Genomic DNA, 14,273 nt, shown 5'->3' with positions numbered 1-14,273 from the left:
AAGGAGTATATAAGGGAGTCCGTGCTTACATTTTAAATGAAAACGAAAAGGCATTTTATACTCTTTGCACCTGTCATAATTTAAATTTGATTTTAGGGGATGTCGCAAAATCATCAATTATAGCAATAAATTTTTTTAACCTTATACAAAAAATATATACATCATTTGCTGCCTCAACTTCACATTGGGACATATTAAAGAAATTTGTTAAACAATTAACTCCAAAACCGTTATGTGATACAAGATGGGAATGTAGAATGGAATCAATTACAGCTGTACTTTTTCAAATTCCAGAATTTTTAAATGCACTAAAAGAATTATTTAAAACTGCATCAGATAATACTATCAAAGTAGAAGTGGTTTCAATATATGAACAAATAGATTCATTTTAGTTTATAATAAGCCTTGTAATTTGTTATGAGCTTTTGTCAAAAGTTAATTTAGTAAGTAAAGTATTACAAATTCAAAAATTCTCATAGACATAGCAACTAAGCATATTAAAGAGTTAGTGCAGTACTTTGAAGAGCAGAGAATATCAGGATTTGATAGCTGTTTTGAGATTGCTAAACTGTCAAATCTATTAGAAATAGAAATTAAATTTAAAGAAAGTCGAGTACGTCGAAGAAAAGTATTTTTTGATTATGAAACGCCTGATGAATCACACATAGGTGATAACAAAGATAATTTTAGGATAAATTTCTTTTTTGTAATTTTAGATACTGCTCTACAGTCTGTCAAAAAAAGATTTGAATTGTACGAAATTCACGAAAAATCATTTGGATTTCTTTATGATATGAAATTAATAAGAAAATTGACAGAAAAGGAATTAAAATTTTGCTGCAAACAGCTGTATCAAAAATTAAATACAGATATTGATGAATCTGAATTTTACAATGAATTATTTATTTTTAGAAATATTGTTCCAGAAGATGCACCCATTAATATTTTAAAATTCATAATTGTAAATAATTTGTCGGATATTTATCCAAATATTACTATGACATTTAAATATTATTGACCAGTCCAGTTAGGGGCGCATCAGCAGAAAGGTCATTTTCCAAATGAAAATTAATAAAAACCTATTTGCAATCTTCATATCTCAAGAACGTTTGTCATCCCTGGCAATAATATCCATAGAGCATGAAATTGCAAAAAATTTGAATTTTGATAGCGTTATAAATGATTTTATTGATAAGCGCATTAAGTTAAATAAAATTTAATATATTAAGATTTCTTTTAAATCTTATAAGTTGTTATACATATATTTCATTCTTTATAGTAAAAATGGATATTTTTTCATATTTTTATATTATTATTTATATTATTAAATAAATCATTGTTCTGGAGTATTTATATGATAATATGTACTTACATAATAAAATAATATATCATGTACATACAAACACGTTTATTTTTTTAACAAATTTTTTCCCTTTACTTCAATTGATGCTAAAGAGCATACTTGTTTATTTATGTGCATAAATATTTTTCATATTTGATTTAATTAATTAATTAACAAGATATTCTTCCATTTAAAATTTCCATAAATGTTACTAAATTTCAGGGGCCCCACAAAATGTAGAAACGGACCTGTTGGTTAGTATAGCGAGTGCAGAAAGAAGATTTTCCAGCTTAAACTGATTAAAAATTATCTGAGAACAGCAATGACCCAAGAAAGATTCGTTGGTCTAGACCACAGGTCGGGAACAGGTGGCTCTTGGCTGAACAAAGTGCGGCTCTTTTATATTGAATTAAAAGATATTGTACATAATTAATACAAACAACTAAATATTGTTTTTTGATACGGCCTGTTCATGGCACTAGATACTATGCATGTGGCCGTGTGCTATGCATGAAACTTTATGACATGAACAACTGACAACTACGTTGTATTTGAAATACTGCTAAATGTTAACCGTGTCTAAGGTAACTAGTGCCACAGCAAATATTTGAACTCATTAATCAGCTGTCCTGTCAAACGCCATGGTTAATATTCTGTTAGTTAACTTATTTATTGTGGTACTAAACTGGAGTTTAATTTAGTGTCAGGTAATGTTATTCACAAATTAATTTTTATTATGTTGAATTTGTGTTTTTACTTGCAGGTAAATTTGTGATAATAACCCTCTTAATATGAGTTCAAGAAAAAGAAACATAATCGAAGGAAACAGAGGATTCAATAAAATGTGAATAGAGAAATTTGCATTTATAGAAGTAAATAGAAATCTGCAATGTTTAATTTGCCATCTACGACTTCAAAATAGCAAATCAAGTAATGTCGAACGTCCGCGCAGTTAGCCTAGTGGCTATGCGCTTTGCAACCATATGCCTGGGGAAGAAGTGTCCTAGGTTCGATTCCCGTTGGTGACGTGAGGAGCTGAAGGATCTTCCTCAGCCATAGCCAAGTTAGCCAGTCTTGGGCGTGGACAGCAGGCTTTTTCCCCCAGTTTATTCTGGGGTTTTTCATCCCGCAAAACAGGCAAACTGGCCTTGAGAACTCAACACTACAGGCCATAGGATACACCGGGGAATAAGGCTGACCACCTTATCCTGTAAACGGAGTGAGGTCCGATGATCAATGGACCCTCGACACTGCAAGGTAAAAGAGGGTATAAGGAAGATGATGATGATGGAGTAATGTCGAACGACATTTTCGAGGAAAACATTTAGACTTCAGTAAAAAATATCCTGAAGGTGATAATAGAAAAAAAGCCATTGAGGAATTACAAAAGAAAACATTGCTTCAGCAAAGAAATTTATCAACTTGGACAAAATCTTCATTGAATACTACTGAAGCAAGTTTTTTGTTATCCCTTGAAATAGCAAAAGCGGGAAAACCTTTTACCGATGGCAAATTTCTAAAAAATTGCATGTATAATGTCTCTGAAATTCTATTTAAGGATGAGATATGTAAAAAAAATTAAAGATTTACCTCTTTCGGCTAGAACTGTCAAGGAACAGATTGTAACAATTTCTGCAGAAGTTTCAAATATGCAAATTACGGATATTAATTCTTGCCCATTTTATATCTATTATGATTGATGAATCAAATGATATTTCCGATATTGCACAATGTTGTGTGATGGTTAAATATATCACATCTTCCGGTATTCGAGAAGAACTTCTTGATCTGCTAACACTTAAAGGACACACTACAGGTCAAGATATTTCAGAAAACCTTCTAACAAGTTTACAGAATAAAAATATAAATATTAATAATATAGTATGAATTTCGACCGATGGCGCGCCTTCCATGATTGCGAAAAATAAGGGGTTTGTTAAATTATTCTAAACTCATATTCCACATGGAGTTACTTCATTTCATTGCATTTTGCATCAAGAAGCTTTAGTTGCAAATTCTTTGGGATTATTACCACAACTAAAAGGAGTGATGGATGTTGTTGTGCTAATGATCAATTTCGTCCGATTTCAGGCATTGAATCACAGACTTTTTGACACATTTTTAGAGGAACTAGGTAGTCAACATAAAGATTTAGAGATATTTACATCTGTACGATGGTTATCAAGAGGAAAAGCATTAAAACGTTTTTTTAGTGCTTAAAAGAAGTAATAGTTTTCTTAACCACTAATATAATGTAAATCATGTGGAACTTCTCAGTAATCCCGAATGGATACAAAATTTTTGTTTTTTGCTTGATATGACAGAACATTTTAATAAGCTAAATTTGAAGTTGCAAGGGAAGGGAAACACAAGCCTTACAATTACTAGAGGAAGTCTTACCTTTGTACAGAAACTAAGAGTGTTTTTCGAAAATGTTACTGAAGAAAAATTTATATATTTTGAAAATCTAAAAAATTATAGATTGAATTTAAATCAAGAAAAAGTTGATTGCAAAATATTAGCTGAAATGATTACTGTAATTTTAGATTCATTTACAAGCAGATTTCTGGATTTTAAAAAACATTAGGAGATGATGAAATTTATATTACATCCGTTAAACTGCAATTTAAAATTAATAGATATTGACGCTTTTCCCAGAATATCAATTGCAAAACTACAAATGGAGTTTCTGGAAATTCAGCATAAAAGCATCTGGGTACAAAAACTTCAGGAAATGGCTGCACAAATTGAAGAAAATGAGGAAACTATGGAAGAAACACAACAGGAAATTATATTTAAATGTTGGAATTCTTTCCCAACTCCAGGCGACTTGCTTTTGGGGTTTTGACTCTTTTCGGTTCAACGTACAATTGCGAACAATTTTTCTCTTCAATGAATTACATTAGAAATAAGTATAGGAACAAATTGACTGATGAAAGTTTGAAAGCCGAAATTTTAAAGTGCACGACATATAATCCAGATTTAAGTAAATTGGCTGAGAAGATGCAAAATCAAAAGTCTCATTAGTAAATTTTAAATTAAAACAATCAAATATCTATTAAAATACATAATATTGTATTTTTGTTCAGGCTAATTCTTTTTGCAATATTATACTTACAGTAACATGTTTTGTGATTAAAAACTTAATCAAACTTAATGTTGTTTTATTTATTGAACATATAAAAAATGTATATGCAAACATAAAAGTGGAATTTGATATCTGAAAGTATTGAATTAAAAAAATTTACCTAAGTTTGACCTAACTGCAACTTTGAGTCACCAGGAAAAATTGAACTGAAGTTGCGGCTCCCAAAATTTTGTTTTAATTAATTTTTTTTTGTGGAATGGCTCTTTGGTTCAAAAAGGTTCCCGACCCCTGATCTAGACTATATCGATAGAGGCAGACATAGCTTATAATTTCAATTTAGAAGAGCTTATAAACAGTTTTAATGTGTGTTATAATTATAATTATAAAACGATCACATAATATTAATATAACTATTATAACAGTTATATTAATATTATTATGTGATCGTTTTGCATTGATGTTTCTCTTGTAATAAAAACAAAATAGCAATTGGAGATTTTCTTATATTTTTGTCTTATAATCCATCAGGGTAGATATTTAATTGTTTGCCTCAGAGCGCGATCCAATCTAGCAACGGCCCTGATCAGAAGTACTAGGGTTGTGGAATGTCAGATATGAGAATAAATTTAAAAAAATGTAATCTGCAGAGATTAGCAAGATGAAAGGGTCAGTATTGCTGCAACATACTACAGAGAGATCTTCTGAAGAGCAGAAGGGAAAGAACCAGAGACCATCGTATGAATAGATATTCATAATATGCTATCAAACTGTCATCCTATTCACAAAACAAATGAATAAAAATTCACTGAATATAATTATACTGTAACTGAATTTTGTTTGTTAAACTCATATGTAAATACTAGTAATGATCAAATGCTTTCTGACCTGTTACCTTAAAGATTTTTATTCTCTTGCTTACTCGAAGTCAGAAGTGGCATGAAAAAGTTCTATGTGTGGTCTCTAGAATAGGATTTCTGAATTACTTAACTCCTAGTTACAAAGTTATATAAAAAAGAAATTACAATCAAGCATTTACAATGTTGGTGGTATATAATGGAAAATGTTTGTGGAGATGAAAATTGAAAGCTTTAATGATTAACAATGAGATTTCTATTTTCATGGAGATCTTATTATCAATTTTCACTTCTCCAGAATGTGGAGTGACTAAATTCAAGATGGAAAAACTGAGAGGGATCATCATCATGAAAAAGATGATGATCCCTCTATTATCAGGGTTAAAGAAAATAATGCAATTATGATATCAAATGCTTATTAAATAACTTCAGGAATTTACTATGTACAAAGGATATGAATTAGATTAAACTTTAATCTATATTTCCAATATTTCAGCAAAGTCACGTTGCCATCTTCACAGGAACTTAAAATAAAGACATGTGCACGCAGGCACCACACACAGTAAATGAGAATGAACCAGGAAGCTACTGTTTCTACTAAAAGTCCTGATGGTGCCCCCTAGCTGGCTATGTAGGTATTCTTTTGTTGAGGTTTGGCATGTTTCTTACGGCTGAGGCTGATTCCAAGAATATCCTTTCAAATTTGAATTTACTGCGGTGTATTACCATGGTGTGAATCCAGAGCATGGTCTGCAAGACCAGAATGGCTGTACTTGTGAAACTGGATGTAGTCTTTGTGTTCTGAAATTCTGATATTCGCTGTCCTGCCTGTTTGGCCAAAGTAGGACAGCTTCTACAAATAAATAGAGGGGACAGCCATGGGTTCACCACTCTTCCCACCCTTGGCCAACTTCATTATTGAGACTTTTGAAGAGGAAGCCTTAAACTCTGACCCACAAAAACCAACCACATGGCTTCGCTACGTTGATGATGTGTTTGCTATTTGGCCACATGGCTCTGAATACACTTTTCTCCTTCCTAACACGCTTAAACAACCAACACCCCAGAATCAAGTTCTCCCTGGAAAAAGAGGAAAACAATAGCCTCCCCTTCTTAAACACACTAGTCACCCGCTAACCTGATGGAACCTTGGTTTTCTAAGTTTATAAAAAACCCACACGCAGATACATTCACTAACAATCCCCACCCCCTCACAACAATATGCAGTTATTAAGACACTACACAACAGTTCTGTTCAAATGACAATGCCCTAACCACAGAACTAAACCACATCCTCAACACTTTCTCAGCCAATGGCTACCCCCCTCCAAACCCCCCCGCCCAAAAATATTTAAACCGGTAAACCACAACCCCCCCCTCCCCCTTCACAACAAGGATTACTCTAAACCCATCACCATTCCCTACATCCAAGGCACCTCTGAAAAAATTACCAAAATCCTAAAAAAACATCACTTGACCTCGTGTTACAGACCGTATACAAAATTGGCCTCCCTTATCTGCTCTACTAAATCCCAACCACTTCCACTAGACCTACCTGGTGTGTACCAGGTCCCTTGCAGCTGTAAGCTGTCCTACTTTGGCCAAACAGACAGGACAGCGAATATCAGAATTTCAGAACACAAGGACTAGATCTGGTTTCACAAGTACAGCCACTCTGGTCTTGCAGACCATGCTATGGATACACACCACAGAATACGGTGGAAGAAAGCCACAATAATAAACCGTAGTAAATTCAAATTTGAAAGGCTATTCATGGAATCAGCCTGAGCCCTAAGAAACATGCCATACCTCAACAAATTTGGTTGCATGAGACTGTCCCAAATTTGGGAGACTTACATCAGAAGACCTTCAGCCCAATGGCCAAGAATACCTATATAGCCTGGTGGGGGGGGGGGGGGGAAACCATCAGGACTTTTAGGAGAAACAATAGCTTCCTGCTTCGTCCTCATTTACTATGCGTAGTGCCTGCCTGCACGTGTCTTTATTTTAAGTTCCTGTGAAGATGGCAACGTGACTTTGCTGAAATATTGGAAATATAGATTAAAGTTAAATTTAATTTATATCCTTTGTACGTTGTAAATTCCTTAAATTATTAATAAGCATGTATAACCAATGTTTAAGCCTTTCTATGAGAAATATGATATCAAATCAACTGTAGATAGGTAATTTCATAACATTTTATCCCACACACTACTGTGTGTGATAAAAATATTTTAATACAGAAAAATTTTAACCCAATTTTAATACAGAAAATCTGCAGTACATTTTCCATTATCCCAATATTCTATCCTTTCTCCTTCGCCTAGGACAGGGTTGAGTACCCTCCTAATGAAGGGGTTACTGACATATTAATGCAGCCGGTTCGCCACACCTCTGCTACATCCCCTAAGGGCGATATTCCTGACTGTATCCGTGTGTGTTCACGGGGCTGGTTTGCCAGCTTGCGGGATGAAAAACCCCAGATAAACTGGGGGGGGGGGGAACCCTGCTACCTGCACCCAAGACCGGTTATGGCTGAGGAAAATCCTTAAGCTCCTCACATCTCCAACAGGAATCGAACCTAGGACACTCCTTCCCCAGGCATATGGTTGCAAAGCGCATAGCCACTAGGCTAACCGCGTGGACCTATCCCAATATCAGCAGTATAAAAATGATATACAGTCGATTCTGCTTAAATGGGACATGTTGGGACTAATCCATTTTAGCCCAATTAAGTGGCTGCTCCGATTAAACAAACTAATAATAAATTTTAAAATAAAATATGTAATATGCAGGTAAATGACTAAGTAGGGGTAAAAAAAATAATAATTAGGTACCTATTTTAATGGTTTATTAAACCAAAATACAGAAAATATTTGTACTATAAATTGTGCAGAAAAAATAATGCACACAAGATAACTTTTACAATTTCAAATTTTAATTCTGCAAAATTGCATCAAGTGTAGTACACTGTCTTTTGCTTTTGAAATTTTGCAGTTCTACAAAATCAGCACAGATGTTCTGTGCAGATGTAGGGCTTCCTTCATTACCTTCCTGCATAAAATAACGCTGTAACCCGACTATAAATTTTTTGGCCTCACGATCAGTTACAAGCACAGGTGGGTCATCATCCTCATCATTGCATTCTTCGTCAAATTTTTGACGTTTGGATTTAATGACTTCAACAACTGCATCTTCAAAGTTTCCATTTTCATCATAACATGGCAAATTGTCATCTATTGTTGAAAATTCTTCATTATTCATGATAGGAGCTTGCAGTATGTCTTCATTTTCATCACTACTCAAAATTTCAAGAACCTCCAAAGGTTTTAAACTGCAAAGAGCAAAGCAGTTTTGTATTGTGCTGCTTGTCTCTCGCCAACTGTCAGAGACAAACTGTATTGCTTGCAAAATGGAAATTTTTGCACTGATCTCTCTGGCTGTTGATGAACTTGTTAATAGGTTTTCATCAATGGATTTCAGTATGTAATTAACCAATTTTCCTCGATACAACGTCTTTAAATTTTTTATTATCTCCATGTCCATTGATTGCACTAAGGATGTTGTATAAGGAGGAAGAAATTCCCGCCTTATATTTTTTAGATTATCTAAATGAGGGTGTGCAGCACAATTATTGAGAAGCAACAAAATTTTCCTCTGCTTACGTTGTAATTCTACGTCCCAACTCGTAAGCCAATTCCAAAAAATTTCAGAAGTCATCCACGCATTACTATTGGCATGGTACTCTACTGGTAAACTCTCTATTCTTAACCCCTTAAAGCATCGAGGCTTAGCATTTTTCCTACAATTAGTAGTTTTCATTTGTCCGTACCCAACATATTTGCACAGCATAACACAGTAATGCGGTCCATTGCCCTTTTATACCCTGACAGTGCAATGTGCTTATAACACAGGGAGTTGTCTGGCGTAGCATGATAATAGAGGCCGGTTTCAACAGCGTTGTAAATATTATCTGAACAGAAATTCTCTAAAAAAGTAAGGATTTTAGTATTTTGCCATTGTTCAGCGCTTACATTGTCGGCACAGCCCTTTTCGCTGTACACTTTTTTAAATTTGATATTGTGCCTTGCTTTCCATCGAGACAACCAACCAGCAGTTGCTTTAAAATCGTTGTGATCCAGCTTTTTGGCGATCTCCTCTGACTTCGCCTTCAACACTGGGCTGCTGATATTCACGCCTCGCCTGCTAACTATAGAAAACTATTGATCTAATGCTTCTTCGACTTCTGGATCCTTTCCATCACGCTTTCTTTTGGATGTTCCTGGAATTTCTTTCTGTAATGTCCACTCCTCACGCAGTTGATTTTCTTGTTGTAGGAGAAGCGCTATGGTAGATTTTGGTACACCAGTTATATCAGCAAGTCTACGATGGCTTGTATTTAATGGCTGGCTTTTAATTTTATCCAGCACAGCAATTTTAAATGAAAGTGTAAAATCATTTCTTGGCATCTTGGCAAAGATTTAAAAATTTTAAATAAAATTGCCGCAATAAATCGATATCGCTAGGTACAGTAAGGGCAGATTCTTAAGCACACGCGTACTTGCCAGACGCATGACGAAAAATAACTGATTTGCATCATGCTAGTGTTGCCAAATATTAGTGTATGTAGTATTGCCATACTTTCGAAAAATCCATAAAATATATCAAAAATTGCTAAATTCCTTTTCAGCTACTGTCCCAATTAAGCGTTTAAATTATGTATTAATATGTTGGTTTGGTTTCCATTCTTTGAGATTTGGCCCAAAAAAGCGGCTGCCCCAATTAACCGGAATCGACTGTATATATATATTATTATTACCCCAAGACCTCATGGAGTCAAAGACTTATCTGGGAAGTCCTTTTATTACACATACATCTCATCATACCGTGTCTTAAACACACTCTAACTCCTAGCAGACACCACACTCTCAGGCAAGGCATTCCAATCATTCACAGCTCTGCACGAAAAAAACCTGCCTCTCACTCCCCTACTCACACCCTCTTTATACAGTTTCCAGGAATGACCTCTGGTTTTCCCCTGATCGCCCACTATTCTCTGTAGAACTTCTCCACCATTGATCTTATAACAACCCCTTACCAACTCGTAGGTCTCTATCATATCTCCCCTCTTCCTCCTTTCCACCAGACTCTGCAAATTACATCTTCTCAATCTTTCCTCATACTCAACATTCCAGAGGTCAGAAACTACCTTAGTCAGTCGCCTTTGCGCCCTTTCCAACATCTCTTCATCCTTCTGAAAACCCGGTGATCAAATCTGGGCACAATAGTCCATGTGTGGCCTAATCAAAGCCTTATACAACGGAACAAGAATCTCCCTACTTCTACACGTCAGTGTCCTCCGCATCATTCCCAGAAGCAATTGTGTTTGTCTTCACAATTTTGGTTGTGTGTCCCCTACATTTCAGATCCTTATCCACTATCACCCCCAGATCTCTTATTTCCTCTACCTCCAACAATATATTCTCACCAAGCATAAATTCTACATCCCATCTTTGTTTTCCAAATTTTAAAACCTTACATTTTGCAACAGTGAACTCACATTCCCATTTCCGTGCCCAATCATTCAATTTATTCAAGTCTTCTTGCAAGGCCACAACATCCTCACTACTCTTTATGGTTCGTCCCAACTTTGTATCATCTGCAAACAACTGAATATCTCCATCCAAATCTTCGCCAATATCATTAATATACAAGTTAAATAATAATGGCCCTAAAACAGACTCCCGAGGCACTCCACTAGTGACTTTCCTTTTCCTGGATATCGCATCCCCATACACAACTTGTTGATACCTATCAGATAGCCAGTCTCCAATCCCATGCACTAATCTAATATCCAACCCCATCTGCTCTAGTTTGACTGTCAACTTATCATGAGGTACTTTATCAAAAGCTTTTGCGAAATCCAAGTATATTACTGTGTATCCTTCTCCTCTGTCCAAGGAAGCAATCACTTTATTGTAATAAGTAAGTAGATTACTAAAACATGACCTCCCTTTAGCAAATCCATGCTGTCCATCAAAGATTATACCATTGTTGTCAACCCAACTCTGGATCCTAGTTCTCACAAGCTTCTCCAACAACTTAACCACAACACCTGACACAGAGATAGGCCTATAGTTTGATGCTTGAGTTCGATCACCTCCTTTATGAAGTGGCACAATCTTGCCCTCCTTCCACTCTTTAGGAACTTGAGCAAGTGCAAGACTCGTATTAAAAAAAATGTCAAGGCAGGTGTCAACTCTCTGGTACATTCCTTCAGAATACGCGGTGATATATTATCAAGTCCCACAGTTTACATCTAGTTTACTCAACTCCCCAAACACCTCTTGCTCACTTACAGTCAGTCTCTCCTCCCCATCATCAACTGCACTCAATCTCTCCATGAAGTTACATTCACAAGATTGAAAGATCTTTATGAACTGCTCATTAAGTATCTCCACCACACATTCTGCAACAGCTGTCTTTATACCATTTTCTCCAATCAATGTCATCCTTCCATAATCATTCTTTCTTTTGTTGGCTACATATCGAAAGAACTCCATAGGATTCTTTTTGGCTTCATTAGCTGTTCATACCTCTCTTTAGCTACCCTCACCAACCAAGTCACCCTGCTTGTCTGGTCTTTGTAGACCTCATGAAATTGATTATTTCCACTTCTCTTATGCTGCCTCCACAATGCCCTTTTTCTCTGTATTGCATGCTTAATCTCTTTATTCATCCATCTCACACCTACCTTATTTAACCTTCTCACCCGTGGTATACATTTAGACATTGCATCTACTAAATAGTTTTTGAAAATCCCCCAAGCTGCAGTGATCTCTTTTCCAGCTAACTCCTCATTCCATGCTACACCCGCAAGCTGTCCCCTGAGCTCTTCATAATCACCCCCCTTGTAGTTCCACATATACCCTTTTCTCACAGGGGTCCTTGCATTGCTGGCAACCACCCAGGTAATCACCTCATGGTCACTCTCACCAATTGGTGGAGATGATTTGACATCTCATTTATAATTACATCCTCTAATGAGATGACCAAATCCAAGACCCTTAATCCTCGCGTGCCCTCTGTTACATACCGTCTGAGGTAGTTCACCCTCAAAAACTCAAGAAACTCATTTTCTTTACTTCCAGTTGCTATCTCATTATTCCAGTCTATATTGCCATAATTAAAATTGCCCATAATGATCACCCTTTTCTTATTTGCTTGGCTAATTTGACTATACATTTCACTATCACCACCATCCACGTTACCAGGTCTATAACAACATCCCACCAAATATTTGATTCTATTCACTTCTATCTCACACCATACTGCCTCAAAACCACTGGCCCTATTTAATTCTTGTATTTCTACCTTGTATGGACATAACTCTTTCTCTATCATCAATAGCACTCCCCTTCCCTTTTTACCCCTTCTATCCTCACGAAACATATCATACCCTTCCATCTCTATTCCTGTCAGGATGTAGTCTTCATCCAACCATGTCTCACTTATTCTGACAATCTTTGGGTGAACAGATTTGGGTAGACAGAATATATATAAATATAAATTCGAAAAGTACGATTTTTATCATACAATAATATGTGTGATAAAATTTTTTTAAAGTATACAAGGAATGGAGCTGAAAAGTTCTGATAAACACCTAGAACGAAAATTATATGAAAGCAATTGATATAACCACAAGAAAGAAAAAGTAGAAATTATTACAATTTTATGAAACAAGGGGGGGGGGGGAGGTAAAGGATTTTAAGATATGTTCTTTCCTGCAGTTGCTTTAATATAACTGTTGTTCTAAGTGTTTATCAGAACTTTCCAGACCCCCTCCCCTTAGTAAAACCACACAACACACACACACACACACACACACATGGAAGATAACTATTTATTAAAGATATTAACAACACTAAACAATTTTTATCAAAAGATCTTTTATTAACTGATTATATTTCATTTAATTTCAAATAAGCATCATCAGAGCACAACACAACTTGCAGACATGACAGTGAGTAAGTGAAACAATACAATTGTAATAGACAAAAGATCTAAAGTCATATTTTGGCACCCTATAATGTTGTAATAAAAAAAAAAAAGAAAAAAAAACATTACAGCTATGTGGGAGTTGCTCTTAGGATAACAGTCTACCAAATTTTTGACAAATTAATGCAACCATATTTGTTCAGGTTGGGAGAATTCTTCAAAGCCATGGCTGACTCAAAAAATAATCTTTCAGATTTGTAATGACTTCTAAATAGCACATTCGTTTTCTTCCATCTAATCCTGTGTGATGGGGGGTGTCCAATGGTCTGCCAGTCCTGACTTGCCATAGTAATAGTAGCAAATGTATTTTTTATGTTCTTCCAGGCAGATCTGATCTTCCCCATAGTAGGCCAAGTCACATGGAACTTCATACGCTCCAGGGTGTGCTAGAGGGAGAAGTTTATCCTTAGGTGAGCGGATCAGAGTTGCTAGTCTAACATGAAGTTTAAATGTGGTGCGAAGGCTATGTTTCATTAGTATTTTAACTATTTTTTTTTATGTACCTCTGACATAGGGAATAGAAATGGTGATGTTGTATTCCTGTGTGTATTAGTGGAAGGAGGGATAATGGGACTATGTAGTATTTTATCTATTTTGTAGGAATTGTAACCATTGGCCAAGAATGTATGCCGCAGATATTTGAGTTCTGTGGACAGAGCTGTATTGTTAGAACAAATGGCTCTGGCACTGTGTGTAAGTATTTTTAAAATGCCATACTGTTGGACTGGATGATGATGTGATTGTTTATATGGGTATCTTAATGTATGTGTGTGTGTGTGTGTGTGTTGGCTTTCTGTAAATAGGAAAAAAGATAGTGATTCATCTGAAAGGCAGGTGACTAATGTGTCAAGAAATAATAAACAATTATTAGATTCTTTTTCTACTCTGAAGTGGATTTTGGGGTTGACTGTTTAGGTAGGTGGCAAATGCA

The 14,273-nt window shown here is 35.5% G+C and overlaps 1 protein-coding gene across 3 annotated transcripts in view; it reads right to left on the bottom strand.

The window, feature by feature from the left end:
* Positions 1–14,273, bottom strand: part of LOC150104645 (ribosomal protein S6 kinase alpha-5-like) — a 547,165-nt gene that overhangs the window by 42,596 nt on the left and 490,296 nt on the right. The window lies entirely within an intron of this gene.

Source organism: Typopeltis vanoorti, chromosome 7 (genome assembly GCF_054136105.1).
Source record: "Typopeltis vanoorti isolate ZY-2024b chromosome 7, IOZ_Tvanoo_1.0, whole genome shotgun sequence".
NCBI lineage: Eukaryota > Metazoa > Arthropoda > Arachnida > Uropygi > Thelyphonidae > Typopeltis > Typopeltis vanoorti.
Note: the sequence above shows the minus strand (reverse complement) of the source record. Positions and strands in the feature narration are given on the sequence as shown.